Raw genomic sequence first — 23,817 nt, forward strand, 5'->3', positions numbered from 1 at the left:
TTTTTTTACATGCAAAGGATTTTAAGATGACGATCAATCATTATGCTAGTCCTTGACGGTCAAATGCAGGTTACAGATAGAAATGAATCAATTGCGGCAGATGAATCCGTTATAGAGGACCTTGCTCTAAGCCAGAATATAGACAAAAGAAAACACCAAACAACCCATTATGATGCAATGCACAACATTATTATCAAGCTTTCTAAACTCCCCCACGAATCTTTTATCACAATTCCCCATACACTAAAACCACTCAAGTACCAGCCACATTAAATCCTATACAATATGTCCAAGCGGAGTTTTGCGGTTCGACAATTATAACATTGGCCCATAGCCTGGGAACTGGGTTGGAGACCATAGTTACCACATCATTGTTGCGGTCATACCGTATTATGTTTTACTGGTTATTTTCAACTGAAATTGGTTGGCGAAAGGGAAATTTTTGGAGTGCTCTTTTGTTAGGGTCTTGTGATTTTTGTGATGAGAAATTGCGTTATGTAATGTCATATCATATAATGCATGTACATTAGATAGAGAATATTTAAAATGATTGTCACAATTAATATAATTAAATGTGGCATGTGATTGACCAATGGAATGTGTTGTTTTCGTCATAAGGTCTTTGGACTGGACAATTTTTTGGTGCAGTTGACAGTTGATGTCAGTCAGTACAAACAGCAGTAGGTACCCCTATTTGGTATCCCTTCTAGATAATATGTTGTACCTCTTCTTCTTCACTTTAGTTGTAATAATAGAACGAAATACCCAGGCTTGGAATATATAATCGAAAGATCTGATGTCGATATTGGTAAAAACCAAACCCTAAGTGAAAAATTACATCTCTTAAAAAATATTTACGATAAAATATTCAAACGGCGTCCCAAGAAAACTTCTAACTAATGGCTTACCAAATTAATATCAGTAACTTTTACTGAATAGGCCCACAAAAATAACAAGGCTTTTACTTAATAATTTTGTTCAAGACTCAGGTGGCCCAAAGTCAATTTTACTGGCACCAAATAATTTATGTTCCTTTACTGGGACCTATTAAATACCGAATAAGTTTTAAGAAAATTATTTCTGCTTAAACTTCTAGTCATTGTTCGTCTAATGTTTTACAAGAATTTTAAATTAGGTTTTCTTTATAGGCATCTAGTTAGGTGTGACTGTGTAGCAAAATTTTTAATTGCGGTTACTACAATTCTTGAAATAATAGTCTCACACAAACTTGAAAAATGCCAGCAGATATTTTTAATATCACATTTAAGCATTTTCATATCCTCCTTAAAAAAAAAACATTGACATTTTAGAACATGACTCCAAATACATATGTAAAACTCAATTTCGTGAAAACTGTTACTTATTTAATTAAAAAGGGCTTTCAATTAACACGCTAGAATAGATCTCAATTAATTACTACAGCTAGTTTTTGGTGAAAATTTCTATTAGTCTGAATCCCACATTCCTAAAATTATTTTCATTTGGATATTTCTTAAATGGTTTCTGAAATTGCTTATTTGTTTAAGTTTAAAAGCTTGTAATTTGATGTTTCAGTGTAAATAATTGAGTGTCGTTACTATAGTGATTATTTTATAACGACCAATTAGTGGTAGAATGAAGTGGAATCTGCGACTGGTTACGATTTCAATGGTTACTTGAAAATGTATTGTGATTCAGTTTACAAATATTTGAGGAGTTGTTATATTATGCTTGTTAAAATTATGAAGACATGAGGTATATTTTGCCGAAGTTATTAAAATTATGACTGCAAAATAATCACATGAAACAAATTCGTTAATATGTTACTCTTATTGAAGGATTTTTATCTCATCTTGATATTCTTTGGCCAAAAGTCATAGAATAATAAAATCTTACATGGACCATCTGAATTGTTCTCGAAAACAAAAGTACCTCATATGATTTTCTTTTTAGACCGTACCTATATAAAAATGGAGGTGGTCTAAATATTTCGTGTAATTTGCTTCCACGACCGTAATACGTACTTGTAGCAGACGACATAATATTCAAAATAATACAGAATTTCGTACTACTAAAAATATTTCTCAATAACTTCCAGATAATTGAGAAGCAACGGTTCAAAACTATTATTTATTCAGTTGTACGGACGGCATTGCTAGGACGCGGCCCCATTTCGGTTCTTTGCCTGTGTGTGTATGTATGTAAATATTATTTTGTAGTCCGTATACACAAGTGCTGGGAGTTGGTCAATCATATGTATTTGGAATGTGGAGTAAAAACCAGGAGCTATGTAACGTGCACTTACACGATTTAACACCATTTCTTGGTAAATAAGACCTTATGTTCGGCTGTTCGCGATAAACTCAAAGACAATTGAAGTGGTTGTAATGCGGTTTTCACCAATAGGCAGAAAGTTTAGTGAGAATTAGTGAGGAAGAAAGTCAGGACAGAATTAGTGAGGATCACTAAGGAAAAATCAAGGAACAATTAAGAAGAAAACTTGTAAGCAACATTGCCGAGATTACTTTCGAAAATTGCAAGTTATATTTTGGCTACGAGAAAGAAAGATGACGAGGAGAAACATATAACCAAATTTGGGGAACAGCTTACAACATTTTTTTGTACTTTAGTGACGGCAACTATAGTATGAGTTCACTTTACCCAACTGTACTTGAAAGGAGAATTAAGTTTTATGTTATGACAATTTTAGTTTGTAACTGGTACTTTGTGTTCCTGGTTAAAGAGGGTTTTGTCATAAAGCGATTAGGGGCGTCTTTGATGGGAATTATGATTTTCCTAGGAAATAGACATTTAAGGAAGTTTTTACTAAAATACCTACTCATTCTGGTAGAATAAAATACAAACAACTGAGTTGAGATCATTCATGTGCATTTTATACTCTATAGACTCTGACTCTGCTGGCCTTTCTCATGCTATTCAAACAATAACATAAAACGAACTACTTCTGTATCTATAATATTCTTATTTTTGCTCTCTTGTAAACTTTGATTTTTCTTCTTAGGTTAATACTTACACGTTAACTTAAAGAATGACAGCGAGAGCAACGGTATGGCTATCACATTAATTATACTACAATCAGGTTTTTACTTATAAATCTCTAGATCAATATCAATTTCAAAAGTTTTTATTCCATAGCAACAATAGCAAAAAACCATTGCACGTGTAACTGAATCACTTTGCCTAATCTATTACTATTGACCGTCGCCATTTTGAATTTTAAATTGACTGAAATACTCGATCTCTCGGAGCTAGGAGTCTCTTGAATTAATGATCTTCGAATAAAAATGCTAAAGAATACATTAAGAAAGAATCTTTAACATGATAATACGGAAAAGTTGAATGGAATATAATTGGAACCAATTATAGAATCATTTTTGTAAGTGGAACTTTACTGAATTTTAGTCGGAAGGCAATGTGACTATGAATCTATAAGGAATCGTATGATTGACAGAACAGGGAACCAATGTGTGAAAATCAGAAAAATAATTCAATACGATATTGGTATATAAGGTATTTTGTTTGAAATATTAGCACTCTCATCATCACATATGGTTTTAATAGAAGATCACGCCAAGATTACTTACTAGAACAATATACAAATATGTGTGATGGCTTTAGCCGAAAGTTACTGAATGGTTTTAGCCGAAACTGAGGACCATGTAAGACATACTGCATCAACCACAAATAGCATGGCATAAGATGAAGCAGATTTTATTAGATTTGTATTACTAGAGCTTGTGAGGTAATTAAACGTGTAAAGCATTCGATATTACGAAGATTGGCACGTCAAAATATAGTAGGCACTATCCTTCATCCTTGAGTCTATTAGAGAAAATACAAAATGCATTGAGCAATTTTGCAATTCTACTGACGAACGTGGGTGAAGATGAGGTGTGTAGATTGTATTAAGATTTCATTAAGTAATAATTAACATCCCACATGTCTTACACTTCAGCTGAGATGTAATTTAGTTTCGTAAGTCATAAGTTATTAATCATTATTTAAGTGTAGTTCACGCGCAAAATACATGCGTTGTAGTGCAGTTGGAGGCTGCCTAAATGTAGATTTTGTAACTGAATGATTTGCTTACTTAAGTAAGTATATCAACGGATAGGTTATTGAAATCCAACTTAAGTCTAGCTTTTCCATTATATTAAAACTGACTACGGTAAACAAATTGTTTACTTATTAAACTGTTTACATTAACGTATTGTTATCCGTTAGGTTTATTGTGTTATTATGTTATCAGATAGTTTGTAATCTAACGGAATTTAGGTACCTACAATCCTACGCTGACATATACATTGACTTCAATATCCTTCCTAATAAATTACTAATTCCGACCGTAGTAAAACTTTTGTTTCCAATTTTGAACCGTCCTTTAACTTCCGTATAGTTTAACCTTCACCTGTTTCTATATGTATGTAGGTTAAATAAAACTTACCCGTTGGTTTCAGGGGTTTGTTTCAGTAACCGTTGCCATGGTAACCGATCGCCCCGACAAGACCTGGAAAAAAGGAAGGCAATTAGTTTTGTTTGTTATTTTGAGGTTTTGTGTTTCTGGGAAATGTACATGTGTTTTTTTGTAAAGGTGGTTTAATAATGATGTTTTTGATAATCGTATATATACCTACAATAAGTTATTGGAACGCTATCAAATACTAAGTTAAGTTGGACCGTTGGTCTATTACGCTTTTACAATAAAACAAATACGTGAGAGAAATAATAAATCGAATCACCATACTTTAATTTTTTTGACTGCACTGTAATAAACAAGCAATAATAAATGTTTGGCTGAAAGTTTCAGTAAGCTCAACGTCAAAGCCTATTTTAGTTTTATGTTTTGAATAAGCTATACTTAGATTCTATTTCCATACATTGCAGTACAATATGCGTAATTTAAAAGGGATCCTAAAATAAGAGGTCCTTAAAGCCTTCGACCCACTCAGTAGCTACTCGGACCTTTTCCTAATTGATGCTTCAAATTTTAATTTTACTTCAGAACTCATATAATATTGCATGAGAGTTTCCTTCTGGCTACAAAATTGTCATGGAAAGGAATATGGCAATAATTTGGTGGCAGCTGGTTATGAAATTACCGTTATCTTCCTGGATTTGCCAAAATAAAAAATATCTTAGTCCTGCGTTAAATCCACACCAAATTGCTCAAGGAAGACTCAATCTTAAACACTGGTTCTGAGCACCCAGTTGATCTCGAAGGCGATCCGAACGCAGTTGTGAAAAGGCTAGGCAGATGATAAGCCCATTTGCCCATCATCAGCCTTTTTATCGTACCACCGCTAGGCGAATTGAGTTTTAATAATTTACAATATGACTAAGAACTTGCACAAATTAAACTAAATTGCCTTGATTTGCAACCCACTTGTCTGGGATTTGAAGAAGATCGTAAATCCCAGACATGTGAGGGCTGTGGGTTGATTGTGCGTAAAGACTTAGTTAATTGAGCTGAAGGATGTAAGTTCTTCAGACGTATCCGTTTCACAACTAATTTGATTCATTTATAACCCTCCAACCACTTAATACTAAGTCCTTTAAGTTGTGGCTCACTAAAAAGGGGAACTATATTTTTTGTCACCAAAATTTATTTTTGTCATCAAGTTGTATCACCTAATAAATAGATTTATCGCCACGAAATATTTTCGTTCTCAGATAAACAAAGAGTGTTCCCATGTATGAATTACCAAATTATTGTCAATATAATGTATAAAATATGAGATGGATCACCAATAAAATTGTAGTGCATTACATGAATATAAACTTCGTTCTTATAATAATAGTTTTATTACATAAATAATAGCTTGATGCTCAAAATGGCAGATCTGCCAAATAAATCGATTAATCGATCCCTGACTGTGACTGCTTTTTATTTGTTATTTTGTCACCAATACAGTAGTTACATTTTATTATGTTCAGTTATTAAAATAATGTATTCGTTACCAATTTAATACATCAGTTTATTTTTAATGAAAATATGTTCAAAGGGAAGAGGAAGGGAAGGGAGACAAATTGGCGCGCTTTCGGGCCTCAACGAATGGGTTGTAGGTTGGTTGTAGGTACGATCATACGATGCTTATTTTGACTTTAATTAAGTGTTTTATTTACTATTCAGCTAGAAAATTAATTTAAATATATTTATACTACCTGTGGAAATTAAGACCCTTGGGGGAGGCACATGGCCAGTGAAGTAGTAGACTCTTTTGGTTGAAAGGATGATGACGACCACCCTACATTTTAATACAATTCATAAAATTTTCTAGTGATATAATATATGATTTATTGGTGATCTCTTTAAATTAGTTTGCCTAAATACTATTAGGACAAACCTATTATAATACATACAAAACCATTTGTTTGGTACTTGACCCCATATCTCCATGATTTTCGGTAATTTATTGTGGAATTGATTTTATATTGTTTGGTGATACATTTTGGTGACAAATCTACTATTTTGAGGGCAAACCCTATTATTTAAGAAACACAAAATGAATTAAATTGGTGACAGCTTAAATCATACCCACTAAAAAGCTGTAGAAGTTATTGATAAGATTCTTGGATATGTTCCAAAAGGTGAAAATAGATAGAGACTATTACTTAAGCTTCGCTAGTGAAATGTTATATAAAGTAAAATCTCTTGGTAGCCCACCTGAAAATGTACCTGAGGAACTACTTTTCGCAGGAGGTTAATAAAATGTTCGCAGGCTTTAGCTAGTAACTGTGTACTATACCTTTAAATCAGTTTTATTAGTTTGTCAAAGCGAAAGACAAACAAAGTCAGTGTCACATTTGTAATAGATATTAGTAAGAATTATTCTCTTTCCCAAACGAAAAGCAAGATCACAAAAAACTAACAAAAGACAATCCATCTTCCAAGAACTTCTATTGAAAACTAACACAAACATAGATTCTCTCACAAAAACTTAAACTCCTAACTTGAACTAAATTGCGAACAATAAAAACGCAAAAAATAAATAATATCGAAACAATACGAGTTGCAATAACTTGCGTGACGGAACCCATGGTATGGCATACTACTTTTTTACCCAAGCCATTGAACTATTAACCAGAATACAAATACAGTTGCGAACACCCTTATTACAACGGCACAAGACATTATTTACCTTGCAGAATTCCCTACTTTTATTTTGTCAAGCTGTTATAAAAGTCGATGTTTTATTGCAGCTGTGCTGAACCTTATTGCGTATCAATAAGGGTGTTATTTCTTTGATGGAAGTGGATAAGTAAATTGGTTAAGTTGGCATAAAGTTGTCTTGCTAGAAGTTCAAGGTTTTGCTGAGTTTCCGGATGATTACTGTTGGCAGTTACTTGGGGGGATAATTCACTTTTAATTGGCGGAGTTTAGTTCACGATGAGTGGTAGAAAGTGTACATTTGTTCTAAGTTTTGTAGTTTAACACACGTTAGCAGAAGAAATATGGTGACCTGTGCCTGATGATCTCATCAACATTATTCTTCATTCATTATCCTTAGTAACATTATAAATGGGAAAGTAAGTAAGTTTGTCTGTCGAGCTTTCACTACAAAACTAGTGAACCGATTTAAATGTGGTCTACAGATAGCCTAGAGCCCGAGAAAGGAGAAAGAATATAGGTAGATAGCCCATTAATCGAGGAAGGCTACTTTTTATCCAAGTGAGGGATATAGTTCCCTCGGGACATGTGTGTAACAGCGTGACAGTGGAGTTTTAAATTTAGCATAAGACATAAGCGTAAATATGGTCTAAACGGTGATATTATTAATATTAAATTATGACTATAATACTCTATCTAGATAAATAAGAAGACATCTAGATCTGGTTGCTTATGATTTATTATTCAAACGTTTAGGTCATTGACTTCTCGCCGTCTAGTTAGGTTACCTAGGTATCTTTGATAAATTACTATTGCAGCTAAAATTAAGCTTGCACATAATAAACAGGACATAATATTTAAATAGTCTCAAATAAATATTTTTGGTTATTATCCATACTAATATTATAAAGAGGAAAACTTTGTTTGTTTGGTTGTAATGAATAGGCTCAAAAACTACTGGACCGTTTTAAAAATTTTTTTCACTATTCGAAAACTACATTATCCACGAGTAACATAGGCTATATTTTATCCCGGTACGGGCAGTAGTTACCACGGAACGCGGGTGAAACCGCGGGAAAACGGCTAGTTAGAAGATATAATACCCAGAAACTGCAACATAATCCCACAAATCTCAGCGAACAACACTGCAATTTTCCACAAAATCATAGCAAGACTAAATCTATCTTGTTTCAAAATAGAGCTGTCCAACTTTAATATTTCCCGGAGAAAGATCGCGATAAAAATAACATGCTTCCAAGCAACCACTAGTGTTGTGCAACGGACTCCGGGCTCCGGACTTCAACGTACCATCCGATTCCTCGAAGATAGTGAGAAATAGAAAATTCTTATACATATTGGCATTTTATATTCGAGTAGAAAACATTTTTAGAGTCATTTCTGTGAATCTCAATAGATGAGAATGCTTGACGGAAGCTGTTTCTGTTTATCAATTTATTTGATCGCTTGTTATTCTTGATATTTTTAAATGAATACTTAGTTGGTTGCAGTTCAATAACCATGCTATTACATATAAAAGCAGATCTGAAGTGGACAAACACATTTGTATGATAAAAAAGTATTAACAGACAGCTGTGTTGCTATGAAGTTTGTTCATGTTCATCATTCTTTCTCATCATATTATGTCCTCTTTCGAGCTATAACACTGGGAAGCAGTGAAAAAGGGACGTTATGGGGAACACTACCCAATGCAATTGACGAGAAAAAGAGCTAATAAGCCTAATTCCAATTAATGGTTATGACTTTGCTGATATGATCTCTTGCCAAAATAATTGTACGTTTCCGCGGTAATTTTCTTCAACGCTATATCGAACCGGTCCTATTCCCGTCACCATGTCCCATCACTTGATACACTCCCAATTGGCTTGATATCCAAGAATATCTAGGGACAGGGCAGCCGATCCTGACTCCTTGCTAAAATAGGATGCTAGCGTTCCCAAGAGATATGATTTACTGAACAGCATGAGATGTAAAAATTCCCACTTTCAGAGATGGTTATGGTTATGGTTATTTTAATAATTCATAGTGGTTTGTGGTGAAGACTGTATTATTGTTTGTTAGAGAACAGAATGGTTTATGACTAATTAAATACAATTTGTGGGCTTGAAGAACAGAAGATAAAAACCAGAAAATGCTGTAAAGATCTTTTGTCTATAGTTTTTATTTAAAGTTACGGTAAATCTGTGAAGTAAAATGATTTCTTAAATTGAGAGTTAACGATAGTTAACTTTCAGATTTACAGCATTGACAAAACCCCTCGCTAGCAGTAACTGCATAAAGTGAATTTTAAACATTAAAGTTAACACCATTCACATAAAACAATTTACTCACCTATCTAACCAACACATGCCCAGTGCCCCAACTTGGGAGAGCCCTTTTTCCAGCAATGAACTTCTTTGGCTGTGATAACAACTACATACAAAAATCAGGCCATTTACCTAATCAAAAATTTTACCCAAAACCTTATCAACGTTTATCTCCGCTAATTCTTCACAACACATCCCATTACCGAGAAAGTGACCTCGGTTGTTCGTGAGCGAGCGTTCCCCTTGAGGTCACGACTGTACAATTACACCGCACAATACATTGCGACAGTACCATTATGAGTTTTTTTGTAATTTTGGGAACTTACATGGGAATTAGAACGAGGTGGATATAAGTTGTAATTGATTTTAAGATCGTTTTGTCTTTTTGGGAATAAATTAACTGCATTTTATTGAGTAAGGCGCAATTCTGTGTAAGTTTTTTCAAAGTTATTATCAACTGCGTAGCCTTTTCCCAACTATGTTGGGGTTGGCTACCAGTCTAACGGGATGCAGCTGAGTACACGTGTTTTACAAGGAGCGACTGCCTATCTGACCTCCTCAATTTTTGTTAATAAATTAATTGCAGTTTGTTGAGTAAAAGCCAGGTGTGTAAGTTTTGCAAATTAATTGCATAAATGGTGCAGCTGTGTACCTTATCATCTTAATTATCTGAATTTGCAAAGCATTTCAGCATTTCTTCATTACATTTTGCATGAGGGATAGTTGTTATTGCAATTAATAATGTATTCAAATTAATTATTCAAATATTCTCTCATTAAAACTATATCAACATCCGAAAATGCGTATCCGACAATATTGAATTTTATAGAAGTTCAGCAATAGGTACTTATTAGATTATTTTTATTCACGTGCGAAAAGTAGATCCTTAAAGAAACTCGAAGGAAAAGGCTAGTAATCAATATTTTTTTATAAATTGTTGAAATTTTTTTCACGGAAGTCTATCGTAAGCATTTATGTTTATAATTCTTTTGAAGTGATGTCAGGCGACAACTGTTTCTTGGAAGTATTTTACCGTGATAACGATACTCTTTAATATTCACGTTTTGCGAATCTGTACAAGATATTGTTTTCTTTGTGTCTTTACAGTGTCCTTGTAAGGACAAGACGGCAACTACTTTTGAAGTAATAGGCCTTAGAACTCTCAAAATTTAAACTTAGACTTTTCGAAGATGGGATGATATCTTTACATTATGTGGCTACCTACAAATATCCGAGACAGCATTATACAAGAATTTTGCATGAAACTAAACTAATATTTCCTCCCTCATAAAAACCTAACCTCATTTTTGTGCATCAGCTAAGACGCTTATAACAATACCCCAAAAAATAAACATGTAACATCAAAACCAAATCCTCATTGGAAATCCACCTAGATCTTCGGAAAGATATCAGCTTACCAGCGAGGCAATCCAATCAGTTCGCCAGAGGCAGGTATCGGGGAACGGCGTCGATCTCGACAATTCAATTTCCTTATTGTCACGCCGACCGAATATGGATATATTACATGTTAGGTGAAGGCGTGAATTTTAGACCATTTACGTAAGGTTTAAAATAAGGATTATCTTCAGAGGTTTAAGAACAGTAAGATCCTTTGACAGTAACTTAGAATTGAGCTAAGAACTTGTCCTGGATATAGGTGCGGAAATATTTAAGTAATCCCAAGTTTTCTTAACAGGGTGTTACCTCAGAAATGCTATTGAATAATATTGTATGCTCTTGTAAATGATATACTTAGTTAATATGTAATGTCAGGCACGGTGGAGTGGGGGTCCCCCCACAGCGTTGACTTCCACGTAGTGACCCCTGGGCAACGCCGCGCCTGACCACCGTAACGGAGTGGCAGGCCGGCGGCTAACGAACGCTGTGCGTCGAAACGGTAAAGTCCTGTCCTGTGTTTCGATATTGTCGGTGGCAATGCCACGCCATTCGAGGGCCGCCTCCGGGCGCTGTCTCCCCAAAGGCCCTTCTCAGGGCCAACCCAAAGGCCCTTTTCAGGGCCAAACCATGGCTCGAGATGTTTCGGCATCAGAGACCAGCCGCGCAACATCCGCGGCCAGTCTCTTGAGGGATAGTGACATCGTGTCGACCGATTTGTCCGACACGGAGTCACATATAAGTGAAACGAGCGGCGTTACAACCCGCCAGACGAGGAAGAGGGCCTTCCTCAAGCGCGGCTCCGAAGGCTCATCAGACGCAGCTGAGAAGCCGGCGAAGCGGGCGGTTTTACAAGCCGACTTGGAGGAACAGCCGGCGCGAAGATGCAGAGCCAAGGCCAGCCACGGCGCCTCCAGTGTCCTCTACGCGGACCACACAGTGGAGGAAATGGAGCGCATGGCTCTGGAAGATCAGATGGAGATCTACGAGGTGGCCTCCAAGTCCTCCAACTTGAAGGGGACCTTACAGAAGGCCCTGAAATGCCGGGCAGCGAGCTTGCTCGGCATTGTTAAGGAATTGGCGCAGCGTACCACCTCCGAGGAGACGCGGCAACTGCAGGCGAAGGTGGATCGCCTGCAGAAAGAGGTGTCCGCGCTGCACGCGCGCGTTGCTGAGCCCACGTCTCGGCCCGAGGGGATGTCGGAAGGTCCAGGACCTATGCCTCCTCCTCCATCCTTGAGGATATTATCCGCAAGGTAGTCATGGAGGAGAGGGCCTTCACCAGGGCCTGTCTCGCCGGCATCGAGGACCGGCTCCTGCCGGAGAAGCGACTACGCCCTCCACTCGCGGCAGATAAGGCACCCGGACGGATGCCCATCGCACCAGGGCCCTCAACGGCTCCAGCCCAGGCTATGCCCCAGGTGCTAAAGACCACCAAGGGCAAAGGAAAGGGCAAGAAGACGTCACCGGCCCCGACTGCTCCGACGGTTCCTCCCGAACCAGTGAGGGAAGACCCAATGCTGCCCTCCACCACCCCTTCCACCCAGCCTTGGATCAAGGTGGTACCAAGGAAACAGAAAGGGAAAAAGTCGGCTCCTGAGCCCCCTGCAGCCAAGCCTGCAGTTTCAGCGGACAAGAGGAGGAAGCTCGCTCCTCCTCCAAGAACTGCAGCCGTGTTAGTGACATTGACCCCAGAGGCAGCGGAACTAGGGGAGACTTATGAGTCCGTGCTGCGGCGGGCTCGTACAAACGTCGACCCTGCGGAACTCGGAGCTGGCAGGGTCACGTGTCGAAAAACCCAAACAGGGGCCCGAATCTTCGAGTTCTCGGGGGCCCAACGCGGCACCAAGGCGGACCTCTTCGCGACGAAGCTCCGAGAGGCTATCTCGGATACGGCCAAGGTCGTGAGAGCCGTCAAGTGTGTGGCTCTTGAGGTGACCGACCTCGACGATTCGGTCACGCAAGAGGAGGTGGTGGCAGCGGTTGCGGCGGCGGGGGGCTGCCCCGTCGCATCCGACAAGGGCCGAGCCATTAGACCAGGTCGTAAGGGCATGGGCACTATGAGATTAGAGTGCCCGGTCGTAGTTGCCAAGGCGGTTCTGGCTAAGTGTCGCCTCCCGGTCGGGCTTAGCTCGGGTGGGGTCCGAGTGCTTGAGGATGCACCTATGCGCTGTTTCAAGTGCCTCGGCATCGGGCACACCCGAGCTCTCTGCCCGTCCACTGCCGAGCGTGGGGAACTATGCTTCCGCTGCGGAAAAGAGGGGCACAGGGTGGCCACCTGCGAGGCTGCCAACACGCATTGCGCAGTATGCGCTGCCAGTGGTCGTCCAGCTAACCACGTGATGGCGGGCAGGGAATGCCGACCGCCACCAAAGAAGGGCAAACCGCAGGCACCGGTGCGGCCTGCCGCTGCCGCCGCCACTGAAACTTCAGTTCCAGTGCCGGTCACCGAGGGATGCGCGATGAACACCGACTGATGGCTGGGCATCGACGACGTGTCCTTCAAGCCAACATCAACCACTGCAGAGCAGCCCAGAGCCTGCTGGTCCAAACCTTTGCGGAGTGGTTGGTGGATGTGGCGGTTATCGCCGAGCCGTACTCTGTCCCTGGCAGCTGGCTGGGAGACGACAACGGCTCGGTTGCATTGGTGGCGCGGTGTTCTACGGATTCCCCTCCCCTCTCGCTCTTAGAGAGGGGATCGGGATACGTGGCCGCCGCGTGGGGTGACATAGCCCTTATAGGGGTGTACTTCTCCCCAAACCGCCCTCTCACGGACTTCGAGGACTTTCTAGAGGTCCTCGCCAGGGTGGCAAGTGGAGTGGTGCAGCACCGGGTGTTGGTCTTAGGCGACTTTAACGCCAAGTCGGCAATATGGGGTAACCCGACCACCAATGCCCGAGGACGAGAGGTGGAAGCCTGGGCCTTGTCGTCCGGTCTGTCCCTGCTGAATAGGGGAACAGTACACACCTGCGTGCGGCAGCAGGGGGGCTCCATCGTGGACCTCGCCTTTGCCTCCCCTTCTTTGGCGGCCTGTGTAGTGGACTGGCGGGTGGAGCTGGTGGAGACGCTGTCAGACCACCGATACGTGCGGTTTGATGTTTCCACCCCAGGCTCCCAGGGGACCCAGGAGGGTCGGTCGCACTTCCCACGGTGGGCGCTCTCCCGCCTAGACCGGGAGGCCGCTACAGAGGCGGCTTTCGTCCAGGACTGGCTGTCCCCTCCTGTAGTAGTCCGGGATGTGGACGCCACAGCGGCCCATTTAAGGGTCTCCCTGACCGAGGTGTGTAACTCTAGCATGCCTCTGTCTCATCGTCCGCCTCCTAGGCGCGCCGTCTATTGGTGGTCGGAGGAGTTGGGGGATCTACGGGCCGCCTGTGTGGCAGCCAGGCGGGCCTACACAAGAAGCAGGCGGCGGCGCCTTCGCGACCTCGACAACGAGGACCGCCTCTATGCAGCCTACATAGAGGCCAAGTCAACATTGACGGCTCAAATGGGCACAGCCCAGGATCGCGCGAGGGCGGAGATGCTTGAGGGTCTGGACATGGATCCCTTTGGGAGGCCCTACAAGGCGGCACGCAACAAATTGCGCCCGTACGGTCCCCCAGTTGCCGAGACCCTCGAGCCATCGTTACTGGATGGGGTTGTTCAGTCCCTGTTTCCGCGCAGGGACAACTTCACTCCACCCGTGATGAGCGCCCCGCAGGGTGCGGCTCCATCGGCCGAGGAGGTCCCGCCGGTTACGGAGGACGAGGTGGAGAAGGCAGTTTTCTGCCTCAGGGGGAAAAAGACGGCCCCAGGTCCAGACGGCGTTCCCGCAAAGGTGGTGGCCATCACCGCCTCCCAGATGGGAGAAAGGTTTCGGGACCTCTTCAGTGCGTGCCTGACGTGTGAGAGGTTCCCAAAGCCATGGAAGGAGGGCCAGTTGTGCCTTCTTCGGAAGGAAGGGCGGCCGGTGGACTCCCCATCGGCATACCGACCCATCGTTTTACTGGATGAGGTCGGTAAAATGTTCGAGAGGATCCTCGCTGCCCGTATCACCAGGCATCTGAGCACAACTGGCCCAGATCTAGCGGACGCTCAGTTTGGTTTTCGAGCTGAACGTTCGACAATTGATGCCCTGTCCCGACTCAAGGGCCAGGTGAGGGAGGCGATGGATGCAGGAGATGGACTGCTGGCTGTGTCATTCGACATAGCCAACGCCTTCAACTCAATTCCTCACTCCACCATACTGGAGGCCCTCCGCTTCCATGGGGTGCCCCCGTATCTGCGGGGACTTTTGGCTGACTACTTAAGGGACCGTACAGTCATCCTTGTGGACAAGTCGGGCCAGCTCCGACGTTACGTCGTCGAGTCCGGTGTCCCGCAGGGTTCTGTTCTAGGGCCACTCCTTTGGAACATCGGATTCGACTGGCTTTTGAGGGGCATCCTCCCCCGTGGCACTTCTGTCATCTGCTATGCAGACGACACCCTTCTGACTGCCCGAGGGAGAAATTTTGGAGAGGCGGCCAGCTTGGCCTCGGCGGGCGGTTCTCAAGTGGTGGACAGAATCTCCCGCCTAGGGCTGACGGTGGCGCTGCACAAGACCGAGGCCGTGTTCTTCCATGGGTCTCGGCAGCACCAACCGCCCGACGCTCATATCCATGTGGAGGGTGTCCGCATTGAGGTACAGCCCCAGATGAAATATCTGGGCATAGTCCTAGACAGTAGGTGGCGCTTCAGAGCACACTTCAGCGGCTTGTCGACGCGCCTGATGAGGACCGCGGGCGCCCTCTCATGGCTCCTCCCAAACATCGGGAGGCCCGGCGACCAATGCCGGCGTCTATACGCCGGCATACTCAAAAGTATGGCACTGTACGGGGCCCCAATCTGGGCAGACTCATTGTCCAGTCGAGTGAACGCCGCTGCCATCCGCAGGCCACAAAGGGCCATTGCACAGCGGGTGGCGAGAGCGTATCGCACGGTGAGCTTCGCGGCGGCGTGCGTTCTGGCGGGAACCCCTCCCTGGGAGCTCGAGGCATGGGTGCTCGCCAGAGTGTACGTACGGTGGCGCAGAAGGCGCTAAACCGGCGCCCAGACCCGATAGAAAAGGAAGAGGTGCGTGAGGAGGCAAGGGAGGCAATAACTCTGCACTGGGCCGAAGACCTTGCCTCGGCAACGTACGGGCGCTGGACGCTGGATGCCGTTGGGCCTGTCCTGAACGGATGGCTCGATCGGCGGCATGGGTGCCTTTCGATGCGTCTGGTGCAGGTACTGTCCGGGCATGGCTGCTTCGGATCGTACCTGCACCGGATTGGGAGGGAGGAGACTCCACAGTGTCACCACTGCGAAGCCACGGTGGATACGGCAGAGCACACACTTCAGGTGTGCTCATCGTGGGCTGAACCCCGCCGCGCCCTGATGACAGTGGTCGGGAACGACCTCTCGCTTCCCAGCGTGATTGCCGCCATGCTGGGAAGTGAGGAGGCATGGGAAGCGGTAGCCTCCTTCTGTGAGGACATTATGTCACAGAAGGAAGCGGCGGAGCGCATGCGGGAGAACGACCCTCTCGCGGTGCCGCTTCGCAGACGAAGAAGGGGCAGAAGACGACAAACACGATGTCCGTCCCCATCCGCCCCGGGGGGTGATCAGCGGGCGACAGGCACGGGGGCGCCACCGCCTGCATCACAAGGATCAACCCCTGCGCTCCGGCCATTATAAGGACCCTTCCCTACTAGAGGGGGGTATGAGGGGCCTGCCGTAAGGCGGGCAATCGCCGGTGGGGGACTGGACGCCATAGATTCCCAGACCCCCTCCACTCAGGCGAGGTCGGAGTGCCGCTGGGCCTTTTTAGTGGGTATACCGGAAACGATTTAACCGGGAGACCCATACATCCTCTCCGTCCCCGGGACGGGACGGGAAGGATGCGTAATAGCATTTTAGCCCAGCGATAACAAAAAAAAAAGGCACGGTGGAGTGATGACTTGCGCAAGACGGCTGGCAGGAGCTGGATGCGAGAAGCCGAAAATCGATCTCAGTGGCGTGCACTTGGAGAGGCCTATGTCCAGCAGTGGACTGCGATAGGCTGATGATGATGATGATGTCAAAACCCGAACCAATGATCCATGAGATAAAACATATTGCTTTATGTAAAGGTATAAAAAGGAAGAATACAACAACAACAAATAACATCAACAACAGCAGAATTGCTTCCTCAATTTCATCCAGAGAACCTTACAAAACTTCAAGGCCTAATATTCCATTTAGTATTTCTTGAAGGCCTTACTACATTTGTCTAAACGATTCTAATTTCCCAGACTTCATGCTGCCTGAATATTTGATGCTACATTTAAACAATTCAACATCATTTTCTCTAATAGGATTCACTGTCTGTTAACAGTCAGCCGTTTTTTATTCAATTTCTTCTCTATTTTTCAGATAATTGACAAACGCTTCTTTATCACAACGATTTTGGACTAAAAATAACTTCTGTTAGGTGATTACAAATTTTATTTTGGCCCTGAGTCTTTCTATCTTTTCTCCCATGCTATGGTTTTTCCAAGGGTACCTCCCTTTTAAGTTTTATCTAAATCGTTTCCACTGTTTTATAGTCATACACAGCTAGATTTACTTTCAGAATTAAAACGTACGTACGGAAAGGATATATTTTAGTCTAGGACCATTATGTTCAGCCTGTTTCCCTTCCTATAATATACGGCGTATTCCTACGTACTAATGCTGTGTTTAGTCATTGTCTAGTCTATTATGTTTTTCTTAAATGTCTGCTATTTCCTCTCCTGTGGTGTTCGCCTGAATTTATTGTCTCTAACTTTATTTATTATTTCAGTTTAGTGCGTAACTTTAGTACCGTTTAGTGTCCTTACATTATTGCTTGGTTGGTAAATAAAAATCAACTTTAACTACCACTAGAATAGTTTCTTTTTTTGAAACTTTAAACTTCTTTTTTACCACTATGTTGTGTGACAACAAATTACAAGCACAATCCTTAAGATATGGCCATATAACTTTGTAATCTAACAAATAGCATGACTGTCTTCGGAAATGCACCACAAAATTTCCAAAAGGAAGCAACTTAAGCAGAAATACACAATCCGCAAATAACATTAACAGGTCCCAGGTGCCAGGAAACGAGCCTATAATCATACAATTCTACTTTCTCCGGCTTGCAAACTGTCAATGTTTCTAAACATCGTATTTCCTCCACTAAGTATAGAATATACAACACGCATTCCTAAGCAGGCTACAAATAGATAGAGCCCTCCTCACCACATCTTATAAGACTTGAGCCATCGACCGAAGCGCTATGTTCATAATACATTGCTGACTTTACATTAACGCTTCAACCACGAGGTCTGTTTGAACAAGTAATGTATTAGGAATTGAATTAAGTTTGGGTAGTTCGCTTTTGAAGGATGACGCAGCTAAAACTTAGATGGGATTTTGTGCTACTGTGCTCTTTGAGTTTGCTGCGTAATTTATATGAGAAGTTTTGAAGATTCGATTGAGGAAATATTTGGCTTGCAATCAAATGGCTCTTATTAATATGACAGTTTTCTTCCAACTTCAAGCTAAAACAAGATGTCTTCTTGCTTTTAGTATATGCGATATGAACAGATGACAATGTAGATAGACTGCAGATATAGGAAAAAATATAAAGCATTTCATAAAGTACTATCAAAAGCAAGATCCTAATAATATCCTATGACTCAAAATCATTTAATACCACCACTTGAAGAGCACGCATCATTTTATAATCCACATGCATTCCAAAGCTTATAGTTTATAGCCGAGTTCATCATTCCGATCTGCCTGCATTGCTTCTTTATCGCTAACACTATCCAGTTTGCGATCAAGGCCTATTTATAAAGGACCTGCATGTCTGTTTGTTTCCACACTGAGTGTATTAACATCTGCAGTGTGAGTCAGATCAGTATTGGTATTGCATTTGTTATTTATTGTTTGTATCGACTTCTTGTTTATGGCAGCTTTGTTTAAACTTAGCTTTGTATGACCAGTAGGCCCGTGATAAGTTGACGTAAATACATTCTAAGACAATTTTGCATGTAAAACGAAATGCCTTAGAAAGAAATCTGATATCCTAATCACCTCTAAGATTGATAAATGTAATACGTACATTGACTACCATACCAACCATTTTAAAAATCCTAGGCCAAGTACATTATGGATCAAACGATTCAATAACTCGAATGCCGCAGTTAGTCATAAAACAAATGATATTGAGCATCATTAAAATGGAAATAAAAAAGGCTGAAACGTCCAGTAATAGGAATTCTTAAGCCGAGGTAGGAATTCCTTCGCTTTATATTTGCGGGCTTTATTATAAAGCTGCAGGCTTCAGTTTTATATTTTACGAGCCTTTTATATCTTGTCAGGCGTAGTGATTAGAGTTACGCGATATTTTTTACTATTATTCATCAATTCATGTCGTTAATGGATAGGTGATGAAGTGGAAGACACTATTCATTGTTAAAAAATTATGTTAGTAATTTGGGTGTTAAAATTAGAGACAATTTCAGAATTCAGAATACTTTGAGTAAGTTCATCAAGAGTGTAACTAAAACACTACATAATTGTGCAAAGAATACAATGCAAAGACAAAACCGTGTTACAAAATTCTGATAATGAAACCTGCAGTATTATTCACACTAGGCAATGAAATTATCAAGATGATTATGTTTGAAGAACAATACGCCCATACACCAGGCTAGATATCAAAACAATTGAATGTGTAGATAGAATCGCTACTGTTATGTAAAAATGTAATGTTAAACACGTGCCTACAAAAGTCGTTGCACGAACTATTAATACAAACTTGGAGGTTTTCACTCGGTCATCAAACCGCCAACTCATTACTAAGACTGCAACCGTGACGAATGACGCCGTGAACATCATACTAGCGTGACAAATTATGATAAAATTCTTATTTATTAATAAAATCGTTGATTAGAAGCTCTTGGTGAAACTGGTCATCTGAGGAAGTGTTTTGTTGATAGGTGCTGACTGTCGCCAAAGCTGTTTTTGGTGTTAAGCTTTCTAGATTTGTGATGAGAGAAGACATAAAATTCAACTTTAAATTTTACTTTATCAGTTACCTAGTTCTACGACTGATATCCCACAACTTTCTCTAGCATTAGCTCTTTGATAATCAGAGTTATTACTAGTTTTAGAAGTTTCAAGACTTTTATTTGATTCTGTAGTAACTGCTTGTACTTCGACTATTCATTCTTTCTTAAAATTATATTTCTCTTCGGTTTTCCTTACTCAGGTCTTCACTTTTATATCTTCTGCTGTATTTTGTATAATCTCCCGAGCAGTTGTTGTTATGGCCTATTTAATAATATTTTTTGTATAAACTGCATCAAATACTTCAGTATCAGCCACTAGTTTCTCTTGATCATCGCTGTCATTACAATGTCTAAACTCCGTGACGCCAAGAGTTAGCGACGACAAATCATGCGCAAGTTTTTGTCACATGTTATAATCTATTGTGATTTTTGTAATAGCTGATTTGTATTTATCGTTTTTGCTTAGAAATATGCTTTGCTTTGCTTAGAAATATGATTGAGAGTTCATTGTAGGTTTATTAGCAATGGTTTTGTGATCGATATTATTGGAAACAGAGATAATGAGCTGGTGGTGGTAAGTCCACTTGGATGTTTTGTCTCTCAACTTTTTATGGTAACCTATGTTTATTTATGAGATTAATATGTCGTAAACACGAATCGCATACTAATTGTTCCTCTGAAAAGAAGATCAAACGTGTACCGGTTTGAATTTCCGTATTATGCTCAAACATATGCGATCATGTTCCAGGAAGATAGTCTCAAACCTAATCAATGAATTGTCTTACATGACAACACTAGGAAGTTTTTAAGTATGAGACGGTTTACGATTTCATTATCATGAACGAATATTTTTTATTATGTTGTTATTGATCTCTATTGTATCGACCATGGCTTCTTGATATCCTTGGATATTGTCACGGTTGGTTGCACATTGGGAGGCCCCAGTAATCGGCTAAATTGCTAATACTTTGTAGGTTGAAGCGTGTGTTGTATTAAATTTGGAAAGGAATTAGGGGCCTTTTCGAAAACAACATCACAAATAGCAATATACAAGACAATATATAAAACTCAAACTCCTTGTTACTAAGTGTTGGATATCAGAAGCTTCAAAACAGAAATTCCTGGTTCCAAAATCGGATGGAAACACATCCCACAGGCACGCGTCAAATTCAGTAACATTTGGATTTCACCATGATGATCTCACGCACTAAATCCATCTCCGGCATCATGAACAATCCACCAGTTTGTGAACCCTGGAGTAAGTAAGCCAACTAGTCTATCTCTATCAGCCACAGATTTATGAAAACCACAACAGCCAACACCTAAATTACCAGTACATCAACAGCAGAGTAAGCAAACCAGCTAGTCTGTGGCACCGCATCGAATCCCCGCTTTCTCTCACGCTCGGCTAACAGATGCTGCGGATGAGCGCACATTCGCAACCCGCTTAGATAGGCTCTCGGATTTTAAATAACACGCTTATATATACAACTTAAAACTAATACATAGCATCAAAAAATTGCTCCTCATCGCTGTCACCGGGTAATGTACCCAGAAGGCTGGCAGCATTGCCACGTTGGATGGCAATGCTCAACCTCTGTGCGAAATAAAAGCCAGCCCTTGGGTCACGAGAAGTGTCAACAAGGCGCTTAGAAATTTCCTTTGCAAGCGCGTGAGCACTCGGACCCCACGGCCCGAGAGTTTCAACCCCAAACGGCTCAAACATGTAATTCCCGATAAGGCTACTATATTTGCGCCGTTTGAGGTCCTCTGCTTGTGAAGCGGCGGAGCCGACACAACACGCGGTTCTAGGAAGATGGGATGGCGCAAGAGTGTCGACGCAGGTCGCGTCCCACACTAAAGTCCTACCCATCTTCCACGGAAATAGCGACATGCCGTCTGGTCTCTTGCCATCGTCGCGTGCCAAACCATTTGGTTCAAGTACGGCTGGCACGCCGACGGCAACAAGAGCCCGACGGATCACGTCGTTGATATTCGCATGTCGTGGTATGCGGCCCGCACTCCGACTGCACGACAGGCCGTGGTGACCGAGGCTGTTGACAGCTTCCCCGCAGTGGCAGCGGTGAGGAGTGCAGCACGAAGCACCCAGACGCAGGCAGACAGCGAGTCTGAAAGTGGTGTCGTCAAACATGGTGCCTATGTTTGCCGACGGAAATGCGTGAAGCCAAAGACCTGACTCCCATTCACCCACAGCCAGTAGGCGTGCTCGCTCCGCAGAAGTAATTGACGTATCAATGAGATTTTTCCGTATTACTCTGCAGAGCGGCTCATCCCACTGTCTCTGGGAGGATGGGTTGGCGGGTAGATCGGTATTCGGGCATGTGACTTTCCAGGCATTAATAGCCTCCGCCAGGCATGGCACCTCAAAATTGATCAGTGTAATAGGTAGGATTTTCCTGATCAATTTGTCAGTGCCATGGACGGAGGAAATAAATGCCGGTAAACTAATACTGGAAATTTTGCGGACGCCAAGCCCTCCCATACGGATGGGAAGTGTAGCTTGAGACCAAGCTTTGTCGTCCAAGGCCACATTTAAAATTGATGAAAGTGTGTGTCGAATTATTTTATCAATTTGATCCAAAAGGTTGATGTGCTTCCATAAATGAGAAGCACGCAAGATGTAGGTTAATTTGGGGCCAAAGCAGCAGTATCGTAGGATGGTGATGGCTGAATGTATATTAATTTTGAATAACCTTTCCGAAATATCATTGAAATTTTGAATTTTGTTCTCAATAAAATCCGAAAATGACTCTTCTAGTACTGGTGACCCCAGGAGGCAAAGAGAACTTTTGTCTATTATTTTTATGCCATCGGCTACTGCGTTAAAATTTTGGAGTGTCGTCTGTCTGTCGGTTGTGTCAGATATAAATAGTTCGCATTAGTTTTAAGTTGTATATATAAGTTTATTTTTAATTTTTAAAATTGATGTAAATATTATGTAAATATTAAAAAAACTTATAAATAACACGCTTATTATGGGAAGGTCAAGTTTAATCTGTCTTTCGTGCCTTTTTTTGGATTTGCACCTAGTTGTGAATAATGGTCTTGGAAGTGCGTAGTTTGGTGGTCTTTGTTGTGTCTGATATTGGCCTATTGCTGTGTTTGTGAACTTTGCCCGTTTCTGTTATAAGATTTCCCAACTGTACAATTTGCGAAAATTACGACTCTTGTAACATAGTTTTTCGTCCGATTGTGGGCCTATTGGACTCTCATCTCTTATGCACTGTCCATTATCACTGATAGCTTATTCTCTTTCCTTCATATCGCCTTTCGTTCAATTCATTCGTATTTCATAGGTATATATTCGTTTCCTAATCCATCAAGTATTTATGAAACTGAACTCATAAGAATGCGCATAGAAGAAAATGCGATTTCGAAATTTAATATTATTCACCACTTGGCAAATATTTATTTATGAAAAGTGAATGGAATTTTTATCAGTCTATGTTTGCTCTGAACAAAGAAAGGGGTTCATAGCACTTGAAGCTAAAAATTCCAATAAATAGAAGGAATCTTAGGATCTTGAGATCAATAACCTTGTTGCAATCTGTAATAGGCAACAAACAAAAACAAAAAGAAGGTGCATATTGCACCAATTATTTGCATGCAAGCTAACGCATGCAATATAACAAACGCAGATCGCAAAAAAACTATCAAAATATGCAGAAAAAACTGTACAGAGGTTTTTATTTCTGCAGTTTTTGTGTTATCAGGTACATATAATAAGCTTGTTTTCTTCGAAGAGATAAACGGAGAAACGCCTGTTTTTATTTTTAAGAGCGTGTACGCTCGGCGCGCGATGTCAACTTTAGGTAATTCAACGCAAAAAACCGCGCAGACTAGCGTCGCGGCTGTGTGCGTGCCTATCATACTTCACGTATAGTCA

General features: G+C 41.6%; 1 protein-coding gene across 2 annotated transcripts in view; it reads right to left on the reverse strand.

Moving 5' to 3' along the window:
* The window catches only part of LOC110373944 (uncharacterized), a 146,786-nt gene that overhangs the window by 54,395 nt on the left and 68,574 nt on the right, over positions 1–23,817 (reverse strand). For both annotated transcript variants that reach the window (XM_049841644.2, XM_021331441.3), the window contains exon 2: positions 4,445–4,507. The gene's annotated coding sequence lies outside the window, so the exon portion shown is untranslated. The remainder of the gene's footprint in view (positions 1–4,444; positions 4,508–23,817) is intronic.

Source organism: Helicoverpa armigera, chromosome 19 (genome assembly GCF_030705265.1).
Source record: "Helicoverpa armigera isolate CAAS_96S chromosome 19, ASM3070526v1, whole genome shotgun sequence".
NCBI classification, from domain to species: Eukaryota; Metazoa; Arthropoda; class Insecta; order Lepidoptera; family Noctuidae; genus Helicoverpa; species Helicoverpa armigera.